Below are 24,284 nucleotides of genomic sequence, written 5' to 3' on the forward strand. Positions count from 1 at the left end.
TTCTGCTGAGAGTCTGCCTGGGAGTTCTTAGAGAGGGAATGTAGAGACTGCCTATAGGGTCACTCCCTGTGAGGTGCCCAATTCTCATATTAGGAAGGCTAGTCTGCAAAGTAAAAAAAGACGTGGCCCCTCCCTGTTTGTTGAAATACCAAAGAAAGTACAGTTGTGTACACTAACCATAAATGTAGAGGTTAGAGTGTATTCACTGTTGCAGTCATCATATTTGGGTTATTCTGCTGCAGGTAGTCCTCAGTCGGCCTGAATACCAGAGTCTTCGGATTTCTGCGTCGGATGCTGTCAATTCTTCCATGACATCAGGGTATAAAAAGTACAGTTGTGTACCTACCATAAATGTAGATGTTAGAGTGTATTCACTGTTGCAGTCATTACACTTGGGTTATCCTGCTGGCAGGCTACCCGCAGTCGACCCGAGTTCCAAAGTCTAGGTCCGGCGTTGGTTGCTGTCGCCTCTTCCCCGACGTCAGTGTGCCAGGGGTACAAAAGATGCAACAGACGCCATTTTCTTCAGTTTTTCTTGCCTCAGATGTCAGGTTCCCCCAAAAAGGAAGGCTGTAAAAAAGTATGCCAAAAGGCATACATGTAGTAAAATAAACATTTCCTTCATCTACAAGCAAATACACCATATAGGTTGTATAGAATTGAGAAGTACAGTAAAGTCCCAGCATAGAAAAGGGGGATGGTGGGTGGGTAACGTGGACTGCAACAGTGAATACACTCCAACATCTACATTTATGGTAGGTACACAAACTGTGCAATGTTCGTGTTTCACTGTTGCAGTCATTACACTTGGGTAAAATCCCAAAGCTGAGGTTGGGTGGCTGGTCCTAAATAGGGTTAGGAGAGGCTACCAGGCCCTGCAGAACTGCAGTGGCAAAGCCTGCGCTGGATTTAGAGTAAAGAGGTAAGTGGTAGTGCTTGGTGAAAGTGTGCACTGAACTCCAGGTTGCAGCTTCTAGAATGTCTTTGGTTGGCACTCCTCTGAGAAAGGCTGCTTAAGTGGCTACTGCTCTGGTAGAATGTGGCCTAATGCCCTTAGGCACTGATTTGCCATGTTGTGCATAGCAGAAGCGAATGCAGTGTCCTATCCATTTTGAAATTGGATGCTTTGAGATAGGCTTTCCTTGTGATCCTGCAGCATAAGCTACAAAAAGTTGCTAAGTTTTTCTGAAAGCTTTTGTTTTGTCCAAATAGAAACATAGCTGTCTGTGTATGTCCAAAGCGTGCAGAAACCTCTCCCCCTTATTCTGGGGATTTGGATAGAAAGTTGGAAAATGAATGGTTTGGTTAAGAGCCACACTGGAAATCACCTTTGGCATAAATGTTGGGTTTATCCTCAGTGAGACCCTGTCCTGATGAAAAATGATGAAAGGTTCCACCGCCATTAATGCCTGTAACTCTGAGACTCTTCTTGCTGAAGTCATTGCTAGTAACAGAGCAGTCTTCCATGATAAGAATTTTATATCAGCAGTGCTGGCTGGCTCAAAAAAAGGCAGAGTGAGTTTTTCTAAAACAAAATTGTGGTCCCAAGTAGGTAGTGGTGCTCTCCTTGGGGGTCTAATGTTTTTTGCCCCTCTGAGGTACTGTTTTAGTAGTGGATGTGAAAAAATAGGCGGTTCTATATTGTAATGAACTGAAATGCCAGAGGCATGGATCTTAATAGATGAAAAGGATAGGCCTTTGTCCAGCATCTCAGTTAGGTATTGTAAAATCTGATTAATATTTGGAACAAGTGGTTCGAGTCCTTGGGCCTGGTTCCAAGCACTTCCAATTCCATTTTTCTGCATAAGATTTCTTAGTGCTGGGCCTCCTGGCTTCTAAAATGACATCCATAACAGCTTTAGAGAGATGTGTGGTCTGAGTGGCTATATTATCTGCCATACAGCCAGACTTAAGGTTCTGAGTTGACTGTGCAGAATCTGATTGTTTTGTTGAGTCAGAAGATGAGGAATTTGAGGTAAAGGCCAGGCTGAGCCTTGAGACAAGGTCTTTAGGACTGGGTACCAGTGATGGCGTGGGCCAGTCTGGGGCAATCAGGATCATTTTTGGCTTCTCTTGTCTGACTTTTAGGAGCACCTTGGTAAGAAGAGGCAGTGGAGGAAAGGCATAAACTGTCAGGGTTTTCCAGCTGAATGATAGAGCATCCACTTTCCATGCTTGTGGGTGATGAGTTCTTGTGCAGAATTTTTGTAGTTGACAGTTGTGAGGGGAGACAAAAAGATCTACGTCTGGGCATCCCCATTTCCTCGTTATCATGCTGAATGTGGATTTAGTTTCCATTCGTGAGGATCCATGAGATTTCTGCTTAGTCTGCCAGTGTGTTTTTTGTTCCTGGCAGGAATTGTGCCTGCAGATGTACCTGATAGGTCAGGGCTGTATTCCACAAAGTCATGGCTTGCCTGCAGAGGGGGTAGGAATGCGTGCCCCCTTGCTTGTTTATGTACCACATAACTGTGGTATTGTCCGTCTTTAGTAATAGTTGTCCTGGATGTAGTAGATCCTTGAAAGTTGTCAGAGCATTCTGTACAGCTAGCATCTCTTTTTGATTGATGTGAAGATGCATTTGTTCCTAGGGCCATGTGCCCTGAATACATTTTCCTGCCATGTGTGCCCCCCAGGCATAATCTGATGCATCTGTTATTGTCTGCCTGGCTGTGGGTAAGGTGAAAGGCTGTCCCTTGTTGTGGTGACAGGCCTGGGACCACCATCGAAACTCCTGTTGAAGGCAGGGAATTAGAGTTGTTATTGCTTCCAGGCTGTGGCAATGTTGAGTCCAAACACTTTTTAGATACCATTGTAATTTCCTCATATGCAGTCTTGCATACGGAATTAGTAGAATGCAGGATGCCATGAAGCCCAGGGCCTGCAGAATTTTTCTTGCTGGGTCTTTGTTGCCACCATTTGAAAGTAATGAGTCAGTTGCCTTTGCTTGTCTGGCGTGAGATAAGCCATCTGGGCAGTTGTATTTAAGCTTGCACCCAGGAATATATTTCTTGAGAGGGCACTAGTTTTGATTTGATTTCGTTTACTGTGTACCCTAGGCAAATCATTAATCGTTTTACTAACATCAGATGTTTTAGTAGAATGCCCTTGCTCTCTGCTTGAATAAGGCAGTCGTCCAAGTAGGGATATATTTGAATTCCTTTTTGTCTGCAAAATGCAATTACTGGTGCCAGGCATTTTGTGAAGACCCTGGGCGCAGTAGATAAGCCAAAGGGCAGTGCAGAGAATTGGTAATGCATTGAGCCAGCTATGAATCCGAGGTATTTTCTGCAAGATTGTCTGATTGGTACATGTAGGTATGCCTCTTTGAGGTCCAAAGTAACTAGCCAAGCCTTCTTGTCTAGCATGGGTAGAAGTTGCTGAAGTGTTAACATTTTGAATTTTGGAACATCCAGAAAAGGATTTAGGATTGACAAGTCCAGTATTGGTCTCCAGGCTTTGTCTTTCCTGGGTACCAGGAAAAGTCTCGAGTAAAATCCTTGTCCCTGTTCTTGATGTGGTACTCTTTGAATAGCTCCCATATCCATGAGGGCAGCAATTTTTGTGCCTCTGCCCATTGGTTTTGTGGCAGGTCTGGCAAACCCTTTGATTTTGGAAGGGTGTGAAAGTGGAACCTGTAACCCTGAGAAACAATATTCAGTACCCATTTGTCCTGAGTGATTATGTGCCAATTTTGTGAGAAAAGTGCTAGCTTTCCCCCTAAGGGTGCTGCCAAAAGGTAAGCGCTTGACATCTGTAGAGGGAAGTCATTGGGACTGTTTCCTATAAGGTTGTGATTTGTTTTCTCCTCCTCTAGGGGCTGAATCACCCCATTGTTTAGGTTTGTAGGAGCCTTGGTGCTGAGATCTGCCTCTTGGGCATCTGTATCTGCCTCTGTGGCCTGTCTGACACCGGAAAGAACCAATTTTTTGAAGGCCAGTTTCTGCTAAACCTAGATGGTTGAACCTGTAAGAAATCCTTCACTGTTTGCATCGATTTTGCTTTATCCTCCATTTTCTTTAACACTTCTGCCTTAACACCAAACAAAGTATCATGCTGTAGTGGAGCATCCAATAATTTTACTTTTACATTTTCAGGTAAACTTTGTTCTTTTAACCAAGCATGCCTTTGAATGACAGAGCCTGTAACTGCGGCTCTACAAGAAGTCTCTAATGAATCAAAACCACATTGCAGAGTATGCTTTCCCACCTGTTCAGCTGCATGCAGTAAATCCTGCATTTCCTTATTGTCAGGACTGAGTTTGTAAGCATTTTCTGTTTTAATAAAGACATGAAGTACTGTTGATATTTAAGCATGTGAAACTGGCAGTTTAAAGCCCTTACAGCCAAAGTAAGCGGAAGTGTAAACTTTTTTCCCCCATCTATCCAGAGCTCTAGAATCTCTGTCAGAGGGAACAGGATTTTTTGCAGTGGAAGCCTTAACCCCCTTTGGGGCCCTGAGAAATAGTTTCTGGGTCAGCAGCAGGATTTTTGTAAAGAAATTTATGAGTCAGGGACCCTGTAGTACCAGTCTGGCTTGACTGGTGCAGGGGGGTAAATAATCAGGAGACAGACTGGATTCAGAGAAAACATCAACAATATCAAGCACAGGGGGGATAGCCAGGGGCCTGTGCTGAGGCAGTAAAAGAAAATCTGAGCCTTTTCTTGGATTCAGAATAATCCTGGCTCTCCCAATGGAAATGCTCTCCCATGGTGTGCAGGGTTTCCCCCAAAAGAATAATCCTCAGGTGGAGAGGCTGAATGTATAGATTCTTCTGAATCAGAATCCTCATGGGGAGGGAAAGAGTATCCCTGATCAGAAGAGGAATCAGAGGAAATGGAAACCTGGTCAGAGGAATCAGTGCCTTGCCTAGGCCTTTTATCAGGAGGGGGATGGGAACCCCTGATCAAAGTAATTTGATCTTCGGACATTTTAAGCATCTGTTTCTTTGGCATGGATGACTGTCCTGGAGTATGCCGAGGGTGCCGAATCTGGCCTACCTGCTGGGACAGCAGGGAAGGGGTCCGAGGCAGGTGCCATGGTTGCAGCAGTTATCATACTGCACAGGAGGGGGTTACAAGTGCTGGCGTGGCCAGTCTGGTGCAAACAGTATTGTCCTTGGCTTGTCCTGTTTGATCTTTAGTAGAACCTTCGAGAGGAGAGGCAGAGGGGGAAATGCATAAACAGAGAGGCTTTCCCAGGTAAAGGACAAGGCATCCACTTTCCAAGCTTGACTGTAGGGAGTTCTTGTGTAGACGTTGTCCAATTGGTAGTTTTGAGGGTAGGCAAACGGGTCTACCTAGAGTCCCCCATTTGTTCAAAAGGTTGAATATTTTGGGTTCTAGTTTCCATTTGTGTGGGTTCCATGAGATTTCTGCTTAAGTTGTCTGCCAGTGAATATAGTTTGCCTGACAAGAATTGAGCTTGTAGGTGTACTTGGTTGCTCAAGGCTGTGTTCCACAGAGCCATGGCTAGTCTGCAGAGAGGGTACGAGTGGGTTCCCCCCCTGCTTGCTTGTGTACCACATAACAGTGGTGTTGTCTGTCTTTACCAATAGCTGTCCTGGAAGAATACGGTCTTTGAAGGCCGTCAGAGCATTCTGTACAGCTAACATTTCTTTTTGATTGATATGCAGGTGAATCTGTTTCGGGTTCCATTTGCCCTGAATGCACTGCCCTGCCATGCGAGCCCCCCATGCATAGTCTGATGCGTCTGTTAGGGTTTGGGCAGCAGGGGGTTGAGTGAAACAGAGTCCCTTGTTGTGGTAGCAGGCCTCTGCCCACCAAATGAACTCTGTCTTCATACAAGGGATGATGGAAATTGTTTCCAGGTCCTGAGAATGTTGACACCATAGGCTTTTTAGATAATACTGGAGTTTCCTCATACGCAGTCTTGCATATGGAATTAGTAGGATGCAAGAGGCCATGAACCCCAGGACTTAGTGTTTTCCTTGCAGATAGCTGGGGTTTTGTGGCCAATAATTTGAAGTAGATTGTCAAATAAATGTCATCTGGAAAGTTGTGGTCAAGCTTGCTCCCAGGAATACAATCTGTACAATCTGTTGGCAGGGTACTAGGTGAGATTTCTTTTCGTTGATGGTGTACCCCAGTGAGATTAGAAGCTTCTTTACGAATGCCAGATGTTGTAATATTCGTGTCCTGGCTTTCTGCCTGAATCAGACAATCGTCCAAGTATGGTTAAATCTGAATATTTCTCTGCCTGCAAAATGCAATGGCTGGAGCTAGACACTTTGTGAATACCCTGGGCACAGTAGATAAGCCAAAGGGAAGTGCAGAGAACTGATAGTGCATGGAGCCTGCCCTGAAGTGCAGGTATTTCCTGCAAGATTCCCTTACTAGGATGTGCAGGTAAGCTTCCTTTAAGTCTAAGGTTGCCAGACAGGCATCCTTGGCAAGCAGAGGAAGAAGCTGTTGAGTTAGCATTTTGATATTTGGAATCACCAGAAAGGTGTTGAGAATAGAGAGGTCTGGGATAGGACACCAGGAGTAGTCTTTTCTGGGTACCAGGAAAAATCTTGAATAAAAACCCTGTCCCCTTTGTTCTTCTGGGACAGGTTGAACAGCCCTCATACTGAGAAGAGAGAGAACCTGCTGTTTGGCCTCTGCTCATTGATTTGTGGGTAGGTCTGGCCAACCATTTGGGGTTGGTAGTATGTGGAAGTGGAATGTATATCCTTGGGGAAACTATGTTCAAAACCCATTTGTCCTGGGTATGGAGTTTCCAGTTTTTTTGCACGCAGGGTGAGCTTTTCTCTTAAGGGAGAAGATAGTTGAGCAGGGCTTGGAAGGGTTAAGGTTAAGTCATTGTGCCATTTTTCTGTAGGGGGGTGGCTTACTACTCCCTGCTTTGGAAGTGGGAGCTCCCCACTGCTTAGGTCTGTGTGTAGCCTGAGACTAACCTAGGTGGTCTGCTGTTCCTGGGTTTGGACTGAAGGACTAGAAGAGACTGGAAAGGACCGGTTCTTTGAAGGCCAATGCCTACTAAATCTGGGAGGCTGTACTTGTAGGAAAGCTAACAGTTTGCATAGATTTAGCTTTTTCCTCCATCCTTTTGAGGACTTCTGCTTTGTTGCCAAAGGTGGTTTTGGTTTAATGCAGCATCCAGTAATTTAACTTTGACATGATCTGGCAAGTTTTGTTCCTTAAGCCAAGCATGCCTTGAGTACAGACCAAGTGACAGCAGCCCTGCAAGATGCTTCTAAAGCGTCAAAACCACATTGCAAAGTATGTTTACTAACTTGTTCTGCAGAATGCATTAAATCTTGCAATTCTGTGTGTTCAGCACAGTCAGGAATAAACATCATTTTCTATTTAAGTAGTCCCATAATATGCTGCTGATTCTTTAACATATGAAACAGGAAGCCCTAATTGTCAAAGTAGCAGAAGTGTATACCTTTCTTAACCCATCTGTCTAAGGCTCTAGACTATCAGAAGGGGTAGGATTTTTGGCAGCAGTAGCCTTAATGCCTTTTGGTACTTGGGAAATAGTCTCTGGATCCACCGCAGGATTCTTGAAGAGGAACTTGAGAGTCAGGTACTCTGTCAGGTTTTCTGGGAGCTGGAGGTAAAGGGTAAGGCTAGATTCCAAGAAAGCATCATTTACAATGTCCAGAACAGGAGGGATAGCTAAAGGCCTTTGTTGAGGCAGGAGTACGAATGCCCTAAGTCTCTTTTTGGACTCTGCAATCCTGGCTTTCCCAGGGGAAATGCTACCTAAGAGTATGCAAGGTTTCACCGAAAGAAAAACCTTCTAGAGGGGAAGCAGAGGGAATGGAATCCTCACATCAGAATCCTCTTAAGTAGATAAAGGCAAATCATGGTAATCAGAAGGAGCAGAAATAGACTCCTGATCAGAAGAATTGGAAAGAAATTCAGTTCTAGGTCTCTCAGAGGGGGAAAGCTGGCTTCCCCTAATTAAAATAAGGTCTTCAGCCATTCTAAGCATTTGTTTTTGAGGCATAGGGGCCTGAGCTCGCGGTTTGGTTGTCTTAGGCGTAGTGCACGTTTTAGACCGGCGGGATTCTAAACTTCTGGATGGAAACGAAAATTAAAGTCTGTAGGCCTGAATAACACCCCTCAGAAGCCGGTGCTTGCACAGTGGCTCCGGACCCATCCAAGGTAGACACATCCGCAGGTTCCATAGTTGAAGAGGCATCTCGCTGCATTCCGGATTCCAAATGGGTCTCAGTAGAGGCCTGCAAATCTGAAGTATCGGGTATCAGGGGCTGTGAAAGCATCTCACTGAGTACCGGCAGACTGTTGACTAGCTTAACTGAAGAGTAGTCGGCAGTTTTGGACCTATGCGGTTTATCCTTACTTGTTTTCAGAAGATCGGTAGTCGGATGGCTTAACGAAGCCATTTCGGAGTACTGAGACAGAGTACGAAAATTATTGGCTGCAAAGATAGCCCAACGACGAATAGTTCAGGGACTGAACAAGGCACAAAACAGACAGTGAGGGACGTCGTGGTCTGGGCCTAAACAGGGGATGCAGTACGAATGAAAATCTCTATGAGGTATTTGCTTTCCACAGGTAACACAATTGTTAACTTTTACTGACATCGGTTGGAGTAAGAAAAGGAATCCCCAACGGGGTACTTTACTTTTTTGAAGACTTCAGATCAAACTCGAAAACAAAAATTTCAGGAGTCGGCCGACCGGCACTTGCGAACCGCTTCTACTTTGGGCACCGCATGGCAAGAAAGACTGATGTAATTGCGTCAGCTGCATGTTTTATACCCCTGATGTCTTGGAAGAAACCACATCGCATGCAGAAATCCAAAGACACTGGTATTCAGGCCAGCTGAGGGCTACCTGCAGGCAGATAACCCAAATGTGATGACTGCAACAGTGAAACACGAAGAACATCTGTGGTACTGTCTGTGAAAATCTTTAGTGGGCCTTGCTGTAGATATGGTTGGAAGGTTTGAGGGCCAGGAAAATATTTCTCTCTCGAACACTGATGTGTTCTTGTTTGAGTGGCTCTGGCCACAGACTCTGCACTTTGACGACCCAGAGTTGCTCCCCAGCTTAAGTCTGAAGCATCTGTGTGGGTAGGGGCGGTTGGGATTTCTAGTTTGAGGCATGGTAGAAGGGGGACCCTGTGCTCCAAGGGGTGGGAGCATTGAGTTGAGACTGACCAAAGTTACCACTGCAACTTTCTCATATGAAGTCTTACTAATGGTAACATGGGGATAGTGGCTGCCATGTAGCCCAGGAGCCTGAGGTACTGTCTTGCTGTCAATTCTGTTGACTGAAGGACCGGAAGCAGGTGTTCTGCCAAGCTTTCCACCTTTTGGAGGGGAAGGTAGGCTTGCATGACATCTGTCCAAATTCTGCACCCCAAGACGACAATGCCTTGAGTTGGTTCCAGCTGTGATTTGTTTGGGTAATTTATCTAGAAGACGAGACTGTAGGAGGAAAACAAGGAGTATACATTACAGGAAGATGTGCTTGTTGCCTGCCTGTGTCAGGTCACCCAGATAAGGGAACATCTGGAGTCCCTTTGCCCTACATAAGGCAATCACTGGAGCTAAACATTTGGTGAAAACCCGGGCGTAGTGGAAAGCCCAAAGGGCAAGGCAGAGAATTAAAAGTGAGAAGGGCCCGCCAAGAACCTTGGGTATTTTCTGAAAGTGGCTTTATAGAGATGAGAAGATAGGCATCCTTTATATCCAAGATGGCCATAAACCCCTGGGACATCAGAAAAGGAAAAAGGGTTGGTAAAGTAAACATCCTGTGGGTTGGAATCTTTAGGAATAGGTTGAGGAATGACGTATCCACAACAGAACTGGTCTCCAAGGACAGTCTTTTCTTAGAACCAGGAATATACTGGAGTAGAAAAGTACAGTTGTGTACACTTACCATAAATGTAGATGTTAAAGTGTATTCACTGTTGCAGTCATTACATTTGGGTAATCCTGCTGGCAGGTTGCCCTCAGTCGGCCTGAATTCCAAAGTCCTGGGTCCTGCGTCTGCCACCGTCGCCCCCTTCCCTGACGTCAGGTCGTCAGGGGGTATAAAAGCAGCAGCCGATGCCATTTTCTTTAGTTTTTTGCCCCAGATCTCAGGTGCCCCTTAAAAGGGTAGCCAAAATTTATATCTATATATAAAATTACAGCACCAATATAAACTTTACCTTCATCTACCTGCAAATACACCACATAGGTTGTATAAAATCAGAGAAGAAAAGATAGGTTCCATCAGAAGAAAAGGGGGATGGCTGGTGTGTAACCTGGACTGAACAGTGAATACACTCCAGCATCTACATTTACGGTTAAGTGTACACAACTGTACTATGTTCTTCCTGCTTCACTGTTGCAGTCATTACATTTGGGTAGATTCCCAAAGCTATGGTTGGGAGGCTGGAGCTAAACAGCATTAGGAGCGGCTATGAGACCCTGCAGAACTGCAGTGCAAAGCCTGCCCTGGATTTAGAGTAGAGTGGCAGATGACAGTGCTTTGTAAAGGTGTTCACTGAACTCCAAGTAGCTGCCTCTAAAATGTCCTTGGTTGGTACTCCACTGAGAAAGGCTGCTGAAGTAGCTGCAGCTCTGGTGGAATGTGGCCTAATGCCCTTAGGCACTGGCTTGCCATGGTACAAGTAGCATAAACTAATGCAGTGGCCTATCCACTTTGAAATAGTCTGCTTTGAGATAGCCTTTCCTTGTGATCCTGCAGCATATGCCACTAGTAATTGCTCTGTCTTTCGGATAACTTTGGTTCTGTCCAAGTAGAATCTAAGCTGTCTGTGCACATCCAAAGAATGCAGAATTCTTTCCCCCTTGTTCTGTGGATTTGGATAAAAAGTTGGCAGATGAATGGTTTGGTTAAGAGCCACACTGGACACCACTTTAGGCATAAATGTTTGTCCTCAGGGAGACCCTGTCCGGATAAAAAATGATAAAAGGTTCCACAGCCATGAGTGCCTGTAGCTCTGAAACTCGTCTTGTAGAAGTTATTGCTAGGAGCAGAGCTGTTTTCCAAGATAAAAACTTTATATCAGCAGTAGCAGCTGGCTCAAAAGGAGGCAGGGTGAGTTTTTCGAAGACATAGTTGAGGTCCCATGCAAGCATTGGTGATCTCCTTGGAGGCCTTAAATATGTGGCTCCTCTGAGGTACTGTTTTAATAATGGATGAGAAAAGATTGGTGGCTCTGCATTGTAATGAGCCGTAATGGCAGAGGCATGAATTTTAATAGATGAGAAAGATAAGGCCTTTGTCCAGCATCTTCGTCAAGTATTGTAAATTCTGAGGAATATTTGGCACAGCTATATCTGTTCCTTGTGCCTGGTTGCAAGCACAGAATCTCTTCCATTTTCCAGCATAAGATTTTCTAGTACTAGGCCTTCTGGCTTCCAAAATTACATCCATCACAGCTTTGCTGAGAGGTTTTGTATGACTACATTATCCGGCATGCTGCCAGGTTTAAAGTCCTGAGTTGGCTGTGCAGGATCTGATTGTTTTGCTGGAACAGTAGATTAGGTACTTGAGGTAAGGTCCAAGCTGGGCATTGAGACAAGCTCCTTAATATTGGGTACCAGTGCTGGCGGGGCCAGTCTGGGGCAATCAATATCACCTTTGGCTACTCCTGTCTGACCCTTAATAGTACCTTGGGGAGGAGAGGTAGAGGGGAAAAGGCATATACAGATAGTTTTTTCCAGCTGAAGGATAGGGCGTCCACTTTCCATGCTTGTCTGTGATAAATCCTTGTGCAGAATCTTTTTAGTTGGTAGTTGTCAGGAGAGGCAAATAGATATATGTCTGGGCATTCCCATTTCCTTGTTATCATGCTGAAGACTTGTGGATCCAGCTGCCACTCGTGGGGATCCATGAGGTTTCTGCTTAGTCGGCTAGAGTATTTTTCCTTCCTGTCATGAATTGTGCCTGCAGATGTACTTGGTAAGTCAATGCTGTGTCCCATAAAGTCATGGCTAGTCTGCAAAGGGGGTAAGAATGTGTTCCCCCACTGCTTGTTTATATACCACATGACAGTGGTGTCTATCAGTAGTTGTCCTGGATGAAGTAGGTCCTTGAAGGCGGTCAGGGCATTTTGAACAGCTAGCATCTCTTTTTGATTGATATGTAGATGCATTTGATTTGAGGTCCATGTGCCCTGAATGCATCTTCCTGCCATGAGGGCCCCCCAGGCATAATCTGATGCATCCATTGTTAGTGTCTGCCTGGCAGGGGGTAACGTGAATGGCTGTCCCTTGTTTTGGTGACAAGCCTTTGCCCACCATCAAAACTCCTGCTGCAGGCAGGGAATGAGAATAATTATATTTTTCAGGCTGTGGCAATGTTGAGTCCAAATACTTTTTAGGTACCATTGAAGTTTCCTCATATGCAGTCTTGAATATGGAATTAGTAGGATGCAGGATGCCATGAAGCCCAAAGCCTGCAGAATTTTTCTTGCAGGTAACTGGGCCTTTGTTGCTAACAGTTTAAAACAGGTAGTCAGTTGCCTTTGTCTGGCGTGAGAAGCCATCTGGGCAGTTGTACTTAAGCTTGCACCCTGTAATATCAATCTCTTGAAAGGGTACTAGCTTTGATTTCTTTTCGCTGTGTAACCTAGGCATGTTTGAAGTTATTTCACAAATGTCAGATGCTGTAGAAGGATGTCCTTGTTCCCTGCTTGAATTAGACAGTCGTCCAAGTAAGGATATATTTGTATTCCTCTGTCTGCAGAATGCAATTACTGGTGCCAGGCACTTTGTAAAGACCCTGGGCACAGTAGATAAGCCAAAGGGCAGTGCAGAGAATTGGTAATGCATTGAGCCAGCCTTGAATCTGAGGTATCTTCTGCATATTTGTCCGATTGGGACATGCAGGTATGCCTCTTTTAGGTCTAAAGTTACAAGCTAAGCATTTTTGCCCAGCATGGGCAGAAGCTGCTGCTAAGTCAACATTTTGAATTTTGGTATATCCAGGAATGTGTTCAGAATAGACAGGTCCAGTATTGGCCTCCAGGGTCCTTTCTGGGTACCAAGAACAGTAGAGTAAAATCCTTGTCCCCGCTCTTGCTCTGGCACTTGTTGAATGGCCTTCATATGTCCATGAGGGATGAGACTTGTTTTTGTGCCTCTGCCCACTGATTTTTTGGCAGATCTGGCCAGCCGTTTGCCTTTGGCAGGGTATGGAATTGGAACTTGTAGCCTTGTGACATATTTAGAACCTACTTGTCCTGGGTTATAATGTGCCAATTTTGAGAAAAAAGTGCTAATTTCCCCCCTAAGGGTGCTGCCGGCAAATAAGTGCTTGGTGCAGGCAGGGGGAAGTCATTGGGAAAGTTTCCTGTAAGGTTGTGATTTGTCTTCTCCACCTTTGGAGGTAGAAGCACCCCATTGCTTTGACCTGTATGCACCTTGTGCCCGGGATCTGCCCCTTTGAGGTCCGTCTGACACAGGAAAGGACCAATTCTTTGTAGGCCAGTGTCTACTAAACTTAGGTGGCTATATTTGTAAAAGAAATCTTTGACAGTTTGCATAGATTTAGCTTTGTCCTCCATTTTCTTTAACACCTCTTCTGCCTTAACACCAAACAAAGCGTCATGCTGTAAAGGTGCATCTAATAATTTAACTTTGACATGATCAGGCAGATTTTGTTCCTTTAACCAAGCATGCCTCCTAATTACAGAACCCGTAACTGCAGCCCTGCAGGAGGCCTCCAGAGAATCAAAACCACATTGCAAAGTATGTTTTCCAACTTGTTCAGCTGCATGCAATAAATCCTGCATTTCCTTGTTTTCGGCACATTCAGAGTTTAACAGCATTTTCTGTTTAAGCAATGCCATGACATGTTGCTGATATTTAAGCATATGAAACTGACAGTTTAAGGCCCTTATAGCCAAGGTAGCAGATGTGTAAACCTTTTTCCCCATCTATCCAGTGTCCTTGAATGTCTGTCAGGGGGGGTAGGGTTTTTTTGCAGCAGAAGCCTTAACCCCTCTAGGACCCTGTGAAATAGTTTCTGGGTCTGCAGCAGGGGTTTTGAAAAGGAATTTGTGAGAGCCAGGAACCCTGTAATATCTGTCAGGCTTAACAGGAGCTGGAGGTAAGGTGTCAGGGGTCAGACTAGACTCTGACAACACATCTACAATGTCTAACACAGATGGAATGGCTAGAGGCCTGTGTTGAGGTAGTAAAAGGAAGTCCCTGAGCCGCCTCTTAGATTCTGAAAAATCTTGGCTCTCCCAGTGGAAATGCTCTCTCATGGTATGTAAGGTTTCCCCAAAAGAATAGTCCTCTGGAGGAGAAGCTGAATGAATATTCTTCAGCATCAGAATCCTCATAGTGGGGAAGAGAATATTCCTGGTCAGAAGAGGAATCAGAAGAAATAGAAACCTGATCTGAAGATTCATAGTCTGTCTCTTGCCTAGGCCTCTTATCAGGAGGGGGATGGGAACCCCTGATCAAGGTAATCAAGCCATTTTGAGCATCTGTTACTTGGGCATGGAGGCCTGTCCACGTGGCTCTTGTGTTTCTTTGTCTTTGAAGGTGCTTTAGTCTTTGCCTTTGAAGCAAAAATCTGTTTAATGTATAGATGTTTAGGTCTGAATACACAGTCAGAAGCCAGTGCCTGCTCAGCGGCTCCGGACTCATCAGAAGAATACTGTCCAAGGCTCCAATACTTCGAGTTTCCAGCGGCATAGCAGACTACGTGGGAGTTGGTAGCGGCCTGCAACTCTAAAGTAGCAGGCGTCAGGGGATGCAAAAGCGCCTCACTGAGAACCAGCAAACTGGCGACTGGCTTAGGAGAAGCTTCGTCGCCGGTTTTGGGCCTCGGCTGTCTTTCTTTGCGTTTTTTGTGAATCCGGTAGTCGGATGGCTATCAGATATTTCTGGATAATTAAACCTGCGTCCAAAGTATGTAAAAATCATACCGACGCTTAATAGTGCGTTGGTTAAATCTAGCACAAAACCGACAACCTGAAAAGTTATGGTCAGGGTCGAGGTAAGGAATACAGTAAGAATGAAAGTCCTTATGAGGTATTTGCTTTCCACAAGAAATACAATTAACTTTTTCTGACATCGGTCTGGAGCAAGAAAAAAGTTTCCCCAACAGGGTACTTCGCTTTAATGAAGCCTTCGGATCTAAAATTCGAACACGAAAATCTCAGGAGTCGGCCAACCGGCACTTGCGACCTGCTCCTGCTTTGGGCACCGCGCGGCAAGAAAGAATAAAGATAATGGCATTGGCTGCTTCTTTTATACCTCTGACGACCTGACGTCCGGGAAGGGGCGATGGCAGCCGACGCAGGACCCAGGACTTGGGAATTCAGGCCGACTGAGGGCAACCTGCCAGCAGGATTACCCAAATGCAATGACTGCAACAGTGAAACACTAAGAACATCCTCTTCCTTTAGCAATGAGAGGCAATGGCTCGATGGTGCCTTGAGCCAGCAGTGTTGGCAGTACTGGCTGTAGGAGGTGTAGCTGTTGTGGAGGTTGTGAAATGCCTTTTCGCTTTGGGGACACAAACCAAGTCATGAAATCCCCATGTGGAAGGATTGAAAAGGACCCATTTGTCTGAGGTGATGAATGTCCACACAGGGAGGCAGTGAGAGGTGTACCGACAGAGGGAGAGAGGGAGGAGGAAGGGGTTGTAAGGTTGGCAGGTAGTCGGATGCTACCTGCCCTGTCTTGAAGGGGCGGTCTCTGGCTAGAGGATGGTGTAGCTCTAGCTGTAGGCGACTGCTTTCTGGTAGATTTTGTAGACCTTGAGGGAGTAGAAGTGTGAGAATGTTTTCTAATGAACTGGGTTTTTAGCTGGGTAGTTCCTTTGAAACTTTGGAATAGGGGAGACTAGTAGGCGTTTCAAATCTTGCATTTCTTTCCTCAGCCATTTTTGCGCCAAACAAAGCTGTGTTGTCCAGGGGGCATCAATCAGCTTTGCCCTAAAATCAATGGGCCGGAGGTGTAGCCAAGAATACCTTAAAGCAGCTGCTGATAGTGCTGACCTTGCTGAAGCTTCAGCAGCATCAGAACTGCCTGGGAGGTGAGAGCCAGAAGGAAAGACAGTGAACCTTTGGCAGCACAACCTGGTACATCAGCCAGTTCCTTGGGGGGCTTTCTCCAGGAGAGATGAGGCTTATTTGGCCATATGAGTTTGGTAGTCAGTAGCCCTGATGGACAGAGTAGCAGAGGTGTAAATTTTCTTACCCAGATGCTTCATGGTTTTGCTGTCAACAGGAAGGATAGTGGTGGTGGGTAAAAGTTTAGATACCTTATCTGTGGAAACGGAGATGGTGGCAGGGTCTGCTGGAGGGCACTTAAGGAGATATTTGGCAGTCTCAGGGACTTTATAAAGTCTATCAGGTCTGTGTGAAGCAGGTGGTTGAGAGTCAGGATTTAAGGATGCTGAAAAGAAATCCAGGAAAGCAGGCAGAATAGGAGGAAAGGAAAGTAGTGTAAAATCTTACCATAACTATAGATATCCTCTTCCATGTTGCAGTATTCTATTTGTGGGGTTTACCCTTCCTCTCAAGTTCACCCAGCCAGGTTTCCAAAGATTTTCAGCCCCTCTTGGTGCATCAGATTCAACGTGGCTGCTGGAATGTGGGCCTTTAAAGTGACATCTGCATGCACCAGCCCTCGGAACCTAGCGAAAGCCCCAGTCGGAGCCAGCCCTGTTAGGGCACAGCCTGTCCAGTATAGCCCAGGAAAGCAAGTGCAGTCATAAAAGTGGGGAAGGTGGAAAGTGAGTGGGAAGGAATACTGCAACATAGAATAGAAGGACATCTATGGTTATGGTAAGATTTTACACAACTTTTCTGTGTCCTATGCCAGTGTTGCAGTATTCTACTTGTGGGTAAAAGTACTTGTGAGCCAAAGCTCAGTGAGGATTGGGAGGTGGCCTAGATGATGTTTTTAGGAATCCATATAGGATAGCCCTGGCTCTGGAGATATGGACCAGTTTGTAGTGTTTGGTGAAGCTGTGTACTGAGGACCAAGTGACTGCCTCAAGTATGGAGTTGGTGTCTAGCCCTTTAAATAAGGCTCCAGAAGAGGCCACTGCCCTGGAGTGGGCTTTGATATTGCCCTGCAAGGTCTTATCATGGTGTAGGTAGCAGAAGGAAATGGCCCAGGAAGTCCAGGCTGAAATGGTCCGCTTACTCAAGCTTTCCCCAAGGCCCTGGGGTGGAAGGAGACAAACAGCTGGTCTTATTTTCTAAAGGGTTCGGTTTTATGTAGATAAAATCCAAGTTGTGTAGAGGTCTAGAGAATGCAGCACTCTCACTATCCCCCTGTGGGTTAGGGAAGAAGGTGGGCGGGTGGATGGGCTGGTTCAAGGATAGGTCATTCATTACTTTGAGAATGAATGACAGGTTTGTCCTGAGGGTCACCCTAAGTGGAAGATTAGGAAAGGTGGTGTAGCCATAAGAGCTTGCAATTCTAAAACTCTTTTGGCGGAAGTAAGAGCTACAAGGAATATGGTTTTCCATGTGCAAAATATTAAGGTGGCCTCGCCTCCTGGCTCAAAAGGGGCTAGAGTGAGTTTTTCTAGAACACAGTTTAGGTCCCAGGGAGGGGGAGATGGTTTCCTGGGTGGTCTTAAGTGTAATACACCCTTGAGGAAAAGTTTGGAGGGGAGTCTGGATACAAGGGGTGGATCCAGGGGGAGGCAGGCAGAGATAGTAGACAAGTGTGCCTTTAGAGACAAGTAAGGCAACCCTGTGCTTGAGTTCACACAGGTATGACAGGATGAGAGGCATATCGCTTTTCAGCGGGTCCAACTGTCTTTTGTGACAGCAGACAGAAAACCTTTTCCATTTTGAGAGATAGGATTCCCTTGTGTTGAGTTTCCTGACATCCTGCAGGACAGTGAGCACTTCCTTGTTATACAGGTGTCTGAAGGGATCAGAATCCTATCGGCCACAGAGTGAGGGGCATGGATTGCCACTGTGGGTGTATCTGAGTCCCCTTGTGCTGTGAGCAGGTCCACTGAAGAGGGTAATTTGTGGCAACTGCCCTTGGACAGGTGAAAAGGAGGGAACTAGTGCTGTCTGGGCCAGTAGGGAGTCGCCAGCAAGACTCTGGGTTAGTCCTGCTGAATTTTCAGCAGGGCACTTTGTATCAATGGGAAGGGGGAAATGCATACAGGAATTTCCCCTTCCAGGTTATCGAGAAAGCATCTGTTGCTAGTGTCTTGGGGTCTGGTGTCCTGGTGCAGTAGCTAGGAAGTTGCCGGTTTATGGAAGAGGCAAACAGGTCTACTTGTGGAATACCCCACCTGTGGGCCATATTGAGGAAAACATCTCTTTGCAGCATCCATTCATGGTTGTTTGAAATGGTTCTGCTTAAGTAATCTGCCTGGGAGTTGTGCAGGGATGGGATGTAGGCTCCATGAAGGGTTATCCCCTGAGAGATAGCCAGTTTCCACACCCACATAGCTAGTCTGTGTAGAAGGAAGGATTTGGTCCTTCCCTACTTGATGAGATACCACAGGACTGTGGTGTTGTCTATAAATATCTTTAAAGGGCTCTGCTGTAGGTAGGGCTGGAAGGCCTGTAGAGAAGGAGGATGGCTCTCATTTCTCTGACGTTTGTCTCATCTCGTTTGTCCACAAACCTTGTACTTTCCTTTTCCCCAGAACTGCTCCCCAGCCCAGATCTGAGGCATCTGTGTGCATGGTCTGGGAGGGAGAGGGTGTTTGCAGAGGGAGCCCTGGGTTCTGGGCTACCTGAGCCACCCACCATCTCCGTTCCTGATGTAAGCAGGGGAGCAGGGGGATCCTGACCTGTAGAAGGTGGGAGTGCTGGGTCCACACCGACCAGAGGTACCACTACATTTCCTCATGTGCATCCTTGTTAGGGGTAACATGGGGATAGGTAGTTGCCATGTAACCCAAAAGTCTCAGAAACTGTCTTGCAGTCAGTTATGTTGACTGTAGGGCAGCAAGAAGGTGGTGTGAGAGGGATACCACCTTTTCTGCAGGAAGGCCTTCATGAGGTCTTGTCCAGATCCTGCAACCCAGGAAGACAATATCCTGTGTAGGGGTGAGGTGGGATTTTGGAAGTTGGTCATGAACCCTAGAGACTTTAGGAGTACCAGTAGGTCCTCTGAGTGGCAGAGAAGAGTTTCCTTATTTGCCTGAATTAGGTTGTCTAGGTAAGGAATAACTGGATTCCCTTTTCCCTGCAGTAGGCTATGAATGGAGCCAGGCACTTTATGAATATCCTACAGGCAGTAGAGAGCCCAAAGGGCAAGGCACATAACTGAAACTGAGATGAGCCTGCCAGGAATCTTGAGCATTTCCTGAAGGTGGGCTTTATACGTTTGTGAAGGTAGGCATCCTTTATGTCCAGGGTTGCCATGAAACCATGAGGAAGGATGAGTGGAAAGAATAGGATAGGGTGAGCATCCTTAAAGTAGGGACTTTTAAGCAAGAGGTTGAGGCAGGAGAGGTCTAGAATCAGCCTACATGGTTCTTCCTTTCTGGGTACCAAAAAGATTCTGGAGTAGAATCCTTTTCTTTTTGTGTAGGTACTGGTTCTATAGTGCCTTGTAGTAGCAGGGTTTGCAAAACCTGATGGAGGAGGGGTAGTTGACTGGGAGGAGGCTGTGGTATACCCAGTCTTACTGGGGGGGAATGATACAGAACATGAAGTAGCCATTCTGTATGATGGACAGAATCCATTTCTGTGGTAATGAGTGACCACACAGGAACACTGAGACGGGCAGACAGGGGTATGGAAGGGGGGGCTGAAATTTTGACAGGCAGTCAGACACTACCTGCCGTATCAGGAAAGGGAGGCCTTTGGCTGGAAGACTGAGGAGGCTGTCTAAGGGATTTTCTAGATGGGGGGGGGGGGGAGGCTACAGGCCTGGAAGTTTTCCTGATAAATTGCATCTTTGCCGGGTAGTTCCTCTGGAACTTAGGAAGAGGCGAGACTAGGGTGTGTTTTAGGTACTGTAATTCTTTTCCTTTCTGTTGAAAGGATTTAAACAGGTCAGCCACTTTTGTACCAAAAAGGGCTGAATGATCCAAAGGTGCGTCAAGGAATTTGGCCCTGAAGTCATCTGGGAGAGGCTGAAGTCAAGGTCATGAGTACCTTCTTAGTACTGAACCTGATGCAGCTGACCTGGCTGAGTATTCAGCTGCATCATAATAGCATCTTAAGGAATGTCTATTCACTTGAGAGAGGAGTGCTATCAGTGAAGACAAGGAAGCTTTGGCTGCACAGTCAGGGATGTCATCAAGTCCTTATTGGCTTTGTCCAGCAGAGCTAAGGTGTATTTGGTCATACGAGTTTGGTAGTTGGCTCTAAATGAGAGGGTAGCAAAGGTGTAGATCTTCTTTCCCAACCTCTCCACAGTCCTGCTGCCCTTATCAGCATGGAGGACAGTAGTTGTAGGAAGGAGCTTGGAGGCCCTATCCTTAGAGATGGAGACAGTGGCAGGATCAGCAAGAGGGCACATGGAGAAATTTCTCCGTCTCAGGGACTTTATACAAGTCTGTCTGCTCTATGTGGGGCTGGAGGTTGGTAATCTGGTTAATGGAGGCAGAGTCAAATGCATCCAGGAATGCTGTTTGAATAGGAGGGATGGCAGAATGACTAGGACAGTTCATTTCAACAACGTCATAAAACCTTTTTAGTACATCAGTCATGTCAGAGGATTACCACTTAAAGTGGTCTTTCATCTTATTAATAGTTTCCCCAAAGGTTACAGCCCCTACAGGGGAATCAAGTTCAACACAGCCATCCTCAGGAGAGGCATATCCTAGGGGGATGAGATCTGGGAAGAGTATGAAGAGAGTTTCCTCAGAGGAATCAGACAATTCCTCTTTTTTAGGCAGATCTACCATTCAGGGGATCCATCTGAATGAGGTCATACCACCTTTTTTGGACTTCAGTCATTTCAGAGGATCCCCACTTAAAATGCTCTTGCATCTTGGAAATGGTTTCCCTAAAGGTCAAATCCTCAGCTGAGGAGTCAGGGTCAACAGATTTCTCCTGTGGGGAACCATACCCCAAGGGAGAAGAAAGTCGGGAAGTGTATGAAAGTGATTCTTCAGATGAAGACTCAGATGTTTCTCTTCCTCATGATTGGGTCTGTAGTCTGAGGCCTTGGACTCAGAAGTGGAGGAGGAATGTTAGCAGTCCCTGCAGAGGTAGGAAGTAAGGCAAAGAGAGATGCTTCCCTTTTATCCTTCTTTTTAGGAGGCCTGGCGGGCATCTGATGGGAAGCAGCTCTGGAGACTTAAGGAACTGGAGGGATCCGATGGACCTACTGAAATTGCTGGTCCCACACCCCTCTATGGATGTGCCCTCCATGAGGGACTGTGCGGCTTCTGTGGAGGTACCTACTATATCCAAGGTGGCAGAGCCCCAATTCCTCTAGCAGACCCTCTGCCACAGGCTGAGGGTTGAATGCAAGACGTGCAGCTGCAGTGGTCGGCCTATAGTCTTGGCCTTCTTGTTTGACGGGTCAGTAGGTACGTCAAAGGAACGCTCCAACCCTAAAGCTAGTTGTTTTAACCTTTAGTTCTCTAAATACAGGTTAAGCAAATGCAGATGGCTGCGCAATGTTTTGGGCACAAAAGCCTGACAAATGGAGTAGGCCTTGTAATCATGCGAATGTCCTAAACAAAAGAGAGACACTGATCATGGGTGACCTTGTGCGGTACCTCACAGGCGCACTTACACTTGCCCTTTCTGGATGACATGAACAAGCATTAAATTAAAAAAAGGACTGACAGGTTCATCAATGGGGCACATCTGATTTCTCAAATCAGACGGCCGTGAAGGCAAGAACACCTGGCATTCGACTGGCGGCTGAGAAGTTCTGAGGGCTGGTGCATGCACACGTCACTTTTATGGCCCACATTCCTTGAGCCACGTCAGACATCCCATGCACCATACAGTGACTGAAAACGTTTCTATACTAGCCAGAGGTTTGCAAAGCAAGAGTAAACCCACATGTCGAATAGAGCCACACGGGAATAGGACATCATACAATATTTGGGATAGTCTACAATACTGCCCACTCCAACCCAAAGGAAATAACCACTATCCTAGCTGATAAATTCAATGCAAATTTCATTTCAGACTCTACAATCACATCCACTTCCTTTAATTACCAAACAGCAAGTCTTGTCAGCCTTCTCAGAAAGCTAACTGCAGCTCATCCACTGGCCCAAATAATCAAGAAACATGGTGCATCAGTACTAAAGATGTCCTACTTGAACCCCTACTTAACCTCTAATCTAAGCCACTCCATTCCTGAAACCTAGTTACATTCCTGAAACCTGGAAAACAGACAGTAACAGTTGCACAAGAGTAGCTCAACTACAAACCTGTTGGTCTCACTAGCCTCATGTAAAGCTATGGAATAAGTCATCATGGACTTCAGCAATCTGGACATTGAAAAATATGTTAACCCTGAACCCACATCAGTTTAGGTCCTGCGATTCAGTTTATTTGGAGGAAAGGGTCAACAAAACAATGGGCAGAGGTTATGCAGTACATATAGCATTTCTTAACATGGCCAAATCATTTGACACTGCTACCTGTGCAGACACTACTGACAAGCTTGGAAATTTAAATACAAATCCTTCAACCATGCAGTGAACAGCCAACTGACAACCTGACAAATCCACGTAGTTAAGAGTCGCAAGTGCCTCTTTAGAAGGCAAGAAAGTAGCCAGTGGTGTACCAAAGGGATCAGTGTTGGGGTCCCCCTTATTTAGCATCAATTTCTCAGAAATTCAGGCTAACACTCCTGGCCTACAAGTGTAGTATATACTTATGAATTTGGATACTAGACCATTAAGGTCATTATAGGCCTAGCCATGAAACAAAAATGGTCTCACAAATTTGATTTATACATGTGGTGACTTGCTGACTGCCTCTACCCATCAGAGACATGGGTACCAGACAAGGGACAAATTTACCCATTTACTAGTCCAAGTCACACAAACAGGGATAGGGAGGAACTCTGCTTCAAATGGATGGGGAGATTGATTCAGAGAATGGAAAATGCTTTGAGAAACGCATCCTGATTAAGAGAATGAGAATGCTCTGAGAAACATCTGTTTCACCAACATGTCCTATTTATGTTGCAAGCAAAATCTGGGTGTTTTAATCTGGTAGTTCTGATGCGGATTATTTTGTGGATGTGCAAAAGGTTCATCAAACCATGGTCCAAGGATGCCTCGTATGCCAGGCAAAGATACATTTTCAGAAGCATGTATGACGCAACGTAAAGAGAGAGAGCTTTGAGGCAATCAGAATACAGCATTGTGTTTGCTCCCTGCACTTCTTGTAAGGAACCTCTGTGGACATTGCAGTAGCTGCATATGTCTGGTGCACAACGAAGGGGGCATTATACTGTATGACGGATTTGATGAGAGACAAGCACAGTGGTATGACCACCTCTATGGACCTAGATGCCATGCCCTCACTTAAAAGTTGAGCAATGAAAAGTTATGTACCTACCATAACGTTCCATGTTAGTTGCCTTCTCTCGCCTTCTTTCTTGCTTGATGGGTTCGGAGCCGATCCTTGGCTCCGACTCGGCACTTTGCTAAGCTCGAGAGTCACTTTTACCAGCTCGAGGCAGCCCCATATCCCATGATGCAAGGCGGTAAGTACCCAGATCTCGTTTGTTGTCTATAGGCAATAACACCTAGCATAAAAACTTCCCAAAAGGAAGAAAGAAGGCAGAAAAAAAGCCTGAAGGATGGTTATGGAGGACCAGAACTGAATGGTCTTAATAAACATACTTCCATGTAGAGAGAAAAAGTCTGTCCAGGCCAGGGGGAAGGAGGGAGGGTCGCAAGAAAGAAGGCGAGAGAAGACAACTAACATGGAACGTTATGGTAGGTACATAACTTCTCAATGTTAAGTTGTCAATCTCGCCTTCATTCTTGCTTGATGGGACCGCGTCCCTAGCACCTCTTATCCTGGGTGGCTCAATGGAACAGACTCTTGAGAACTGTAGAGCCAAAATTGGCTCTGTCCCTGGAGGCCAAATCCAATTTGTAATGAGAAACAAAGGTATGAGGAGTGGCCCAAGTGGCTGCTGCACAAATAGTGTCTAATGGAAGTCTAGCTTGAAAGGCTGTGGAAGTGGCTAAGCTTCTGGTTGAATGCGCTTTAGGTTTCGAGCACAGCTGTTTTCCCCTGAGCTGATAAATTTCAGAGATGACAGAAGAAAGCCATCTAGATAAAGACACCTTTGAGACGGGAAGGCCTTTTTTGTTATCAGCATAAGAAACAAAGAGCTGATCGGATCTCCTGAATTGTTTTGTTCTGTCCAAA

The 24,284-nt window shown here is 45.8% G+C and overlaps 1 protein-coding gene across 6 annotated transcripts in view; it reads right to left on the reverse strand.

Annotated features, from left to right (window-relative positions):
• RBFOX2 (RNA binding fox-1 homolog 2) overlaps positions 1-24,284 on the reverse strand; it is a 2,020,637-nt gene that overhangs the window by 1,368,598 nt on the left and 627,755 nt on the right. The window lies entirely within an intron of this gene.

The sequence above is a fragment of the Protopterus annectens genome, chromosome 1.part1, assembly GCF_019279795.1.
Source record: "Protopterus annectens isolate FY-2018-M chromosome 1.part1, PAN1.0, whole genome shotgun sequence".
Classification (NCBI taxonomy): domain Eukaryota; kingdom Metazoa; phylum Chordata; order Ceratodontiformes; family Protopteridae; genus Protopterus; species Protopterus annectens.